The sequence below is a fragment of the Pinus tabuliformis genome, chromosome 8 (assembly GCF_031772625.1).
Source record: "Pinus tabuliformis cultivar Carrire ecotype Pingquan chromosome 8, CPIR1, whole genome shotgun sequence".
Lineage (NCBI taxonomy): Eukaryota > Viridiplantae > Streptophyta > Pinopsida > Pinales > Pinaceae > Pinus > Pinus tabuliformis.
Genome location: NC_142294.1, coordinates 206,806,131 through 206,814,789, shown reverse-complemented (window position 1 = coordinate 206,814,789; position 8,659 = coordinate 206,806,131). Strand labels below are relative to the sequence as shown.

Sequence of the window (8,659 nt, the reverse complement as noted above, 5' to 3'; positions counted from 1 at the left end):
CATCCAAGGCATGCTTGATAGTTGTTGTGTTAGTTATGTGCCAAATATTAAAAATTTAATTGTGGTGGAGAATTTATTAACCTTTAATCACATTCATTTAAACAAATGGAACTCAAATTATGCATAGTAAAGACAAATGAAAAAATCATCCAAAAATGCCACAAGCACATGAATTAGGGTATTTTCTAATTATTCAAATATTATGCATACTTATAGTATTATGGGCAATTATTTTGGTTTGAAAAGTCATATATATAGGATGTAGCCAAATATTCAATTAAAAACATTTAATTTAGCATTAAAATTAGTAATTTTTTGGCAAATATCATCCATTTAATCATATATGTGTAAAAAGAAGGTGAATATTTTTTCAGAAATCTCAAAAAAAAAAACCAATTAGCGAAATTTCGCCCCAAAAATTTTCCTTACATAAAATTGAGCTAACCAATCTTTTATATTAGAAAAAACTAACATTATATTGTCATAAGCACACCATGTAAAAAAAGGACCACATGTTTGGCATAACATAACTCAACATCGACAATAATAACTAATTTTGCAAGTAACCTCTACTTTACACAATAATTCTCATATATATAGGCCAAATAAGTGGTTATAGAAGATTCTCTCATAACATAACTCAACATTGACAATAATAACTAATTTTGCAAGTAACCTCTACTTTACATAATAATTCTCATATATATAGGCCAAATAAGTGGTTATAGAAATTCTCAAAATATATTGCCTCATAAACTTTGCATATGACTCCATATGATTCCATAAATTTTGCATATTCAAGATTATGCATGTTCATGTCTTTTGTTGAACTTGACTTTAAGCCAATACTTAAACAAAACTAGGCCACAACATAGTATATAATTTATGCATTGTGTAATTAATTTTTTTTGTGTATTAAGGTGAAATTTAAAAAAAAATGATTTAATGTATTGATATTAAATGAAATCAATGATTTTGAACTACCAACTAATTTTTGTATAAACTAATAATATTTGATGGAATAATTAGTTTAGTTAATTCACTTTTATTAATTAGCCACGTGTTTCAATGTTTTGAGCATTGTGAAATTTAAAATTAATGTTCATGATTTTTATAGTGAAACTAGTTAGTAAACTAACCCAAAAGTACCTTTGGATAAACTAATTTGTAAACTTTATGATATAAGAAAGATTGAATAATATTTGATTGAATACTTATTTTAGTTAATTCATTTTTATTAATTGGCCATCTTTTTCAAGATTATGATTTTTATTGTGAAACTAGTTTGTAAACTAACCCAAAAATACCTTTGGATGAACTAAATTGCAAATTTTATGATATAAGGAAGATTGAAGATGAACATTGTTTCTTTGCTCTTATTTTTCTCTTAATAATATAAACCATAAATTTCTTAATTTCATAACCTAACTATTCTTATAATAATCTTAATTCATGTATACACATATATATAAATTCCCAGTGCAATAAATTTTAATATTAAAGATTGCAAAAATAAATATTACATATATAAAATTTAACAATTAATATTATAATATTTGATTTTGTATTTTTAATAAATGATATAAAAGTAATATAAAATATTTAAAATTATTTGGGATCATATAAATATATATTTATATATTAAAAAAGTAATATTGAAATTAATAAATTATTTAAACACTAATTAATTTTAATAACATTTTCATATCTATATATAAACTAGTCTAGATTACCAATAGCTAAGAGAGATCAAATCTTTTTTCATTTTAAAAGGGATTTGCATTTCAAGAGATTTGATCCCTCTTGGTGACACTAGATAGATATAGAGTTAAAATAAATTTAGATTGATTTAATTATTAATTTAATTTTGATTTTTGATTTTATATAATTTGAGATGTGAAAATATTTTAATTAATAATTATAATTATTTTATTTATTTATTTTAATTTATTTTTTTTTGTTATTTAATTTAACTAAATCAAAATATTTACCTGACATAACATACATAACCTCTCTCAAAATTCAATAAAATAAATAAATTTATAATTTAAAAATTATCAATATCATTATTAAAAAAAAAAGATTTATAATTTAAAAATTATCAATATCATTATTTTTTTTAAAGTACATTCCATCAAAATTCATCACTTACAGCATAATAAAAAAAAATTATATTCACTTGCAACATAATAAAAAAATTATATTACATTATATTCACTTACAACATAATAAAAAAATTATATTACATTTCAGGATCATCTTCTTCACCCTCAAACTCGCTTAAAAAGGTGAGAGAGTTTGGATTTTACATCATCATTCTCCCAACTTATTCTATCCCACCAATGTGACTTTCCTTCAATTTCCTTCAACTTAGGTAGCTTCTCCATTTCTTTTGGCATTCTCCGTAACAATGGACACCCTGTGATCTGTATAACTTCCAGATTAGGCATTGTTTCTTCATTCCATACACTCGATGGTCTTGCAATACTCTCTGCCTTCTCTAAATCTCTAAGATTCAATTCCTTTAACATTGGAAGACTGCTGATCTCAACAACCTCCAACTGAGGGCACGCGAAAATCCCTATGCTCTCTAAATCAGCGAGCTCCTCGATTCTCAATGTCTTCAACTTGCCGCAATCTGACATTCTTAAGCGGTGCAGTTGCGGCATTGTTTTTGCATTGCACACTATACTCTCTAAGCTCTCTAGGGAGGATAGATCTAATGTCTCCAACTTCGGAAAACCGTCACGTGCAGCCTCGCTCCCAATCTCCAAGGCTGGAAGCTCTTCTAATTTTATACACCTCCTCAATCCCAAATACTTCAAATTTTGAAACTGACAAATACAATTTGGTAGACTTACACCTTCATAGTTCTCTAAGAAAAGAATCTGCAACTCCTTCATGCTCTGCATGTTGTGTGGAAGGATATCTAGCGCCGCATCATCTCTATTTTCATCTTCGCCCCACTGGAAGCTCAACCTTAATCTTCTCATCTTTGACCACGTACTCATTGAACCCCCTTTAATTTCTGGCTTTACTGTGACATCCAACTCGATCAGATTTGAGAGATTTGTGAGATCCTCCAAACTCAATGGAATTGAGTTTCGAGGCAACAACAGTTTGTTCAATGAAGTGAGTTGATAGATTTGATGTGGAATCACCCTGACAGAACCAGAACCCCATACTGTGAGATGTTTAAGATTCTTGAGCTCCCCTATCCTATCAGGTAAAAAATCTAGTCTTTCACAGCCGCCGAGATTCAAAAATTGAAGATGTGAAAGGTTGCATATGCTCTCAGGCAAGTGCTTTAACCGCTCACAATACCCCAGATTAAGAAACTCAAGCTGTGTAAGTTGCCCCACTGTTGTTGGTAATGTTTCTATTGAGGTGTACGACAGATCCAGAACCTTGAGAGACATGGAGTTTACCAAAAACCCCTCTGGAATTTCCTTCAACTGATCATTTTTGGCCAACACTAAACTGACGAGTGTTGGACACTTCAAATCTGTTGGCAGATCACTAATTTCATTGCCAAGAACGGAGATTCTTTTGCGATCCCTGGTCTCTTCTTCACATGGAAAATGTTGCAGACCTTGACCTGCTGCAAATAACAAGTTCTGCTCTCCTTGGCCTACATAGATTGCCATATCCCGTAGTACATCATGAACTTTTATAGACAGCTTATACTTATCTGCATATTCAATCAAGCACCTATCTACGAGTGCTTCTATGTATTCCCGCCCAACATCCATGAAGTAAGTTGTCCCCTTTTGAGGCACCAATCTTTCTGCTGTCCACATCTCCACCAGCGTCTCCACATAAATTTCTTCATCTTCGGGAAAGGCAGCACAATATAAGAAACACATCTTCAGATTATCGGGCAAATCATTGTAGCTCCATCGTATGCGCTGATAGAGCTCTGCATCAATGGTCCTGTGAGTGGAGGGGAAGGATGGATCTACATTTTTCATCAAAACTAAAGCGCGACTCCACTCATCAGCAGTCTTTTTCCGAGCCATAGTTGCAGCAACTGTATTTATTGCCAAGGGCAACCCCTTACACTCCAAAGCAACTTGTCTAGCAATAACCTCTAGATTATTGTCTGGAGCAGCCCCACATCTAAAAGCTCTTCTCCGGAACAGCTCCCACCCTTCCTCTGTGGACAGGGGTCGTATCATCATGCAGTACTCTTTTTCTGCCATTAGTTCGACTACATCTCTGTAGCGACTCGACATTAAGAGTTTGCTGCCGTTATCATGGCCAAAGTTGATCCCAACTTCATTCAAATCAATTGGATTCCACGCATCGTCCAGCACAAGTAGAAACCTCTTATTTTCAAGAGATGCATACAATTTCATTTTTCGCTGGTCAATACTAGAACTTGGCTCAAATTTTAAATTCAGAGACTCGGCAATGGTATCCTGGAGACTTTGAATCTGATAGTTTTGAGAAATGGTATACCAAATGACGAAATCAAAGCTACCACTCACCTTCTTCTTGCAGTTATTGTAGATGAGTTGGAGTAATGCCGTTTTGCCGACACCCGCCATGCCCCACACACCAACCACACGAGCCAAGGGATGAGGTTCGTCAAGCCATGCGCTCAGCTGCCTCTGAGCAACCTCGATGCCAGTCCCCACAAAGCCGGATTCTGGAAGAGGTTGAAGAAGCGCATCTGCTTGAGGCTGTGCGGCACCCACAATCTGTGCAGCAACAGCAACTGTTGAAAGAGCAGAATGAAGCTGTTGGAAGAGCTCACCAAATCTGGTCTTCCATTCTCTGATATCCGAGGGATGTTGGGGCTGAAAAAAAGGCAGCAACCGCGACACCGTTGTCGCTGTCTGTTGGCGCGATGGATGAGGGTTTTGACATCTTCAAGGGCATTGTTAATCCTTCCCAAAGAACCTTCCACTAACTCCGGCAGCTTCTTTTGTTGATCTTCGAATTGGGTTTGAATATGGCGCAACGACTCGTCCATACGGTCGAGTTCATTGTTGAGAAGTTGAAGGTTCTTCCCCAACTCCCTCACATCCTTCAATTGTTGCCAGAGGATACCGATAATGGCATTAGTGGCGTTTGTGGCTAAATCCGTGGCCATGTTAGCAAATAGCAGAGAGAGAATGGAACGAAAACCTGTGAAGATTGGAACGAAAACAAAGGGCGCAAGACAACAGGGACGAAAGAGGAAGCAAGCGCTGTGGGTTGGATGAGGTGCGATACAGAATCCATGAATTATTGAATAGATATAGGTATAGGTATAGGAAGAAGCGTTGGTTGTTTCTGATGGTGGGGCATGGGGCATCCATTCAAAAGAAAAGAAAAGAAAGGAATAATGTGAAATGAAATGAAATTTAATTTTAACAGACACGTGCCCAGAAAAGTATTCCAATATTAAAGTATCCCAACATTACCTACCCTGGACCACTGGACATCAATAATGACAAAGTAAACAAAATATCGGGACCTCACTATTTCACAGAAAATTAAAGTTAAAGTTATTTCAATATTAAAATATCCCAACACTATCATACCCTGCACAGCTGGGCATCAATAATGATAGAGAGTAACACAAGTGTTGGATGTTTGTGCATTAAAAAAAACATGTAAGTAAAATAATTCAAAGAGTTCTTTTTTAATAACAAATAATGGTAATAAAAATGACACCATACTTAGTGTCCCTATTATTTAGTATAATTATTAAATATTAAAAAATATGGATTAGTTAGCAGTCACGTTTGAATAAAGGTTACAGAGTAGTTATAATATTATTATATTAAAAAAAAAATATGGATTAGTTAGCCGTCATATTTGAAATTTGAATAAAGGTTACAGAGTGCTATAATTATTAAATATTAAAAAATATGGATTAGTTAGCCGCACATTTGAAATTTGAATAAAGGTTACAGAATGGCTATAATTATTAAATATTAAAAAATATGGATTAGTTAGCCGTCACATTTGAAATTTGAGTAATTACAGACTGGCTATAGTTATTAAATATTAAAAATATGGATTAGTTAGCCGTCACATTTGAAATTTGAATAAAGGTTACAGAGTGGCTATAATTATTAAATATTAAAAAATATGGATTAGTTAGCTGTCACATTTAATAAAGGTTACAGAGGGGCTATTCTAGCTTATTTTAAATATATTTAAATTAAATAAGAAAAATAAAAAACACAAAATTTTATATTAATAAAATTTACAATTAAAATATCAAGATAAATACATTATTGCATTATATTTGGTTAGGATGAGATATAAGATTAATTATCTAGAAGATCAACATAATCATTAGAACAACACAACCATGAAATATTTAGATTATTTCTCTACTTCAATTTTCATTTCTTTCCTTTCATAGCATTGAGAGACTTTTGGATTCGTCACTTTATAATATAATAAAAAAACATTTGGACAAAATTTCTTAAGTAGGCTCTTTGATTTATGAGAAGAACTAGTTTTGGCCCTTGCATTTTAAAATTTCCCAAAAAAACATTACTCAATTTAATATCATTCTTGTGATTCTTTCAAATTAGATGAGGTTGCTATTAAGTTTTCCACTCTAAATCATTTTGTGCAAGTACCTCAAGTAATCTTTACACTTTTATCATTGCATAATTATTATGTCACTGCTTGCAGGTGACATCTATGATCGTCGAGTTTTATTAGTTTGTACGTACTACATTTTTTTTTCATTTTTGTATAGTTAACATTAAACTTTTCCTTGAAAATTTTCAAGTGACATAAGCTCGTTGTTGCATCCCCGTCTACAGGTTTCAAGGGGTCGACGTCATCCCAACAACAGACAGATTAGTATAGGTACAATGCAATTATGTCGAACATAAGCTTGCATTGAATGAGTCATCCCATCCCTCCGTCATTTTGTACTTTCCCAAAAATTTTCATGAGCTCCTCAATCTCCTAACCATGTGATCCTATTGTTGGAGATCGAATGTAGGGGATTGTCTTAAATAAAATTGTCCCCTATAAAATTTAAATTATTTTTAAATTTTAAATAATTATTAACTACCCTATTACGCAGCGTGAATGTTAAATATTAAAGTTTAAAACAATTAAGATTCAAAGATATACACATAACATTAAAATGCTACTTACCATAGTGGACATCCAAAATTTAATTAAATTGGACTTCACCTTTTACATAAAATCAAGCTTCTAATCACTTGTTGCTAAGTCTATGGTGGTTCAAATGGATATATTTTTACAAGCCTAACTGTATCCCCATATCACAATGCCAGAGATTATTCCAGATCTCGACTACCTATAGTGCTTGTTTCATTATTATTATTATTTTAGCCGCATGTAGTCTGTTATTGTACAAGCAAAGAATGTAGTAGTTGGTAAAAGATATACCATTGTGCGATAGGAGACTATAGTACACGGGCCTCCAAATATATCTAGATGGCAGTTGCTTCGCCTTTTTTTCCATTTTAGCGGAGCATTCCGCTTAGCAGAGCCAAGGTTGTAATCCAACTACGATTTTCAGTCGCTCTCATAGCGGCTATAAACTACATGTAGCATCCATTTATAATAACAGTGGAGTTGAATATGACGATCAATGGAGGCTAATAAGCGTTTACCAGGGTCATGGCTCCTCCTGGCCGTTCTAGCGATGGTTCAATAATTGCCTACAACAAATCAAAGGAAATAACAACACAGTTCCAAACTCATTTACATTTACCGAAATAAGTGAAGGTTGTGGCCTTTGTTCCACTCAGCCAAAGTCGTGTCACTCTCGACTATAGTCGGACCTGACTTGAAATCGGGTCGCCTCCTGATCCAGGTGGATATTGGTGGCCACCCGCCAATTCCACTTGGACCCCCACCATTGCTTCTTTCAATTTTTCAGTTTCCTTAATTATAGCACAATTTACTATTTTTAGAAGTTTTTCAGGTCCTAAACTTTCGGAGTCGTTTTGAGGCCCTAAATGATGTTTTTTTGGAAATCTACGCCAGCAATTTTGAATTAATATCATCTTTTCTGTCGTAGTCCTTGGAGAGATCTTTCCAACGGGCTATCATGCGTGTCAAACGGAGATAATATGACCAAGTCGTGACCTCGAGAAGTTGGTTGTCCAACTCATCCCAACGGGGCCCATAAACTCTAGGTGTTACATCTCCTTGGGTTAGGGTTTTGGTTGTTTAGGGTTTGCTCTTATTGTTCAATAATAAAAAGCCCTTGAGCCTCATGTAAGGCAGTTCAGAGGCATGTAGCCACCACATCTCTTCTCAGAGATAAGCTACCATCGCCTTAGCTGGTTTATTTCTTTCCTGTTTGTAAGCATACTTCATATTTTACATTAATGAAATGAAGTATTATTTCCGCTGCATCTCTGTGTTTATGGTTATCTCTGTAATTTGTTGCGTTCATGTTTAAATGTGGATCAATGGTATCAGAGTGGTCTGCTTTTTTTCCTCTGTTTTTCTTTGCATGTCCCCAACGAGGTCGGGATATAAGGAGTTAGGGCTCAAACTGGTCGAACCTTTGCAAGACCAGCCTTGCAAATCCCGATGGCCTCCCATGGCGGATGAAAAGAAAGACGAGGGGGCAGGAGATCCTATCAAAATCTTGCTCGAAGAAGCCCTCAATGAAAAAGGAACACGATGATGGAAAAATTTGCCCAGATCCTTCAAC

General features: G+C 34.1%; 1 pseudogene; it reads right to left on the bottom strand.

Annotated features, from left to right (window-relative positions):
* Positions 1-2,218: 2,218 nt before the first annotated feature.
* Positions 2,219-5,226, bottom strand: LOC149234853 (putative disease resistance protein At1g61300; annotated as a pseudogene).
* Positions 5,227-8,659: the final 3,433 nt, after the last annotated feature.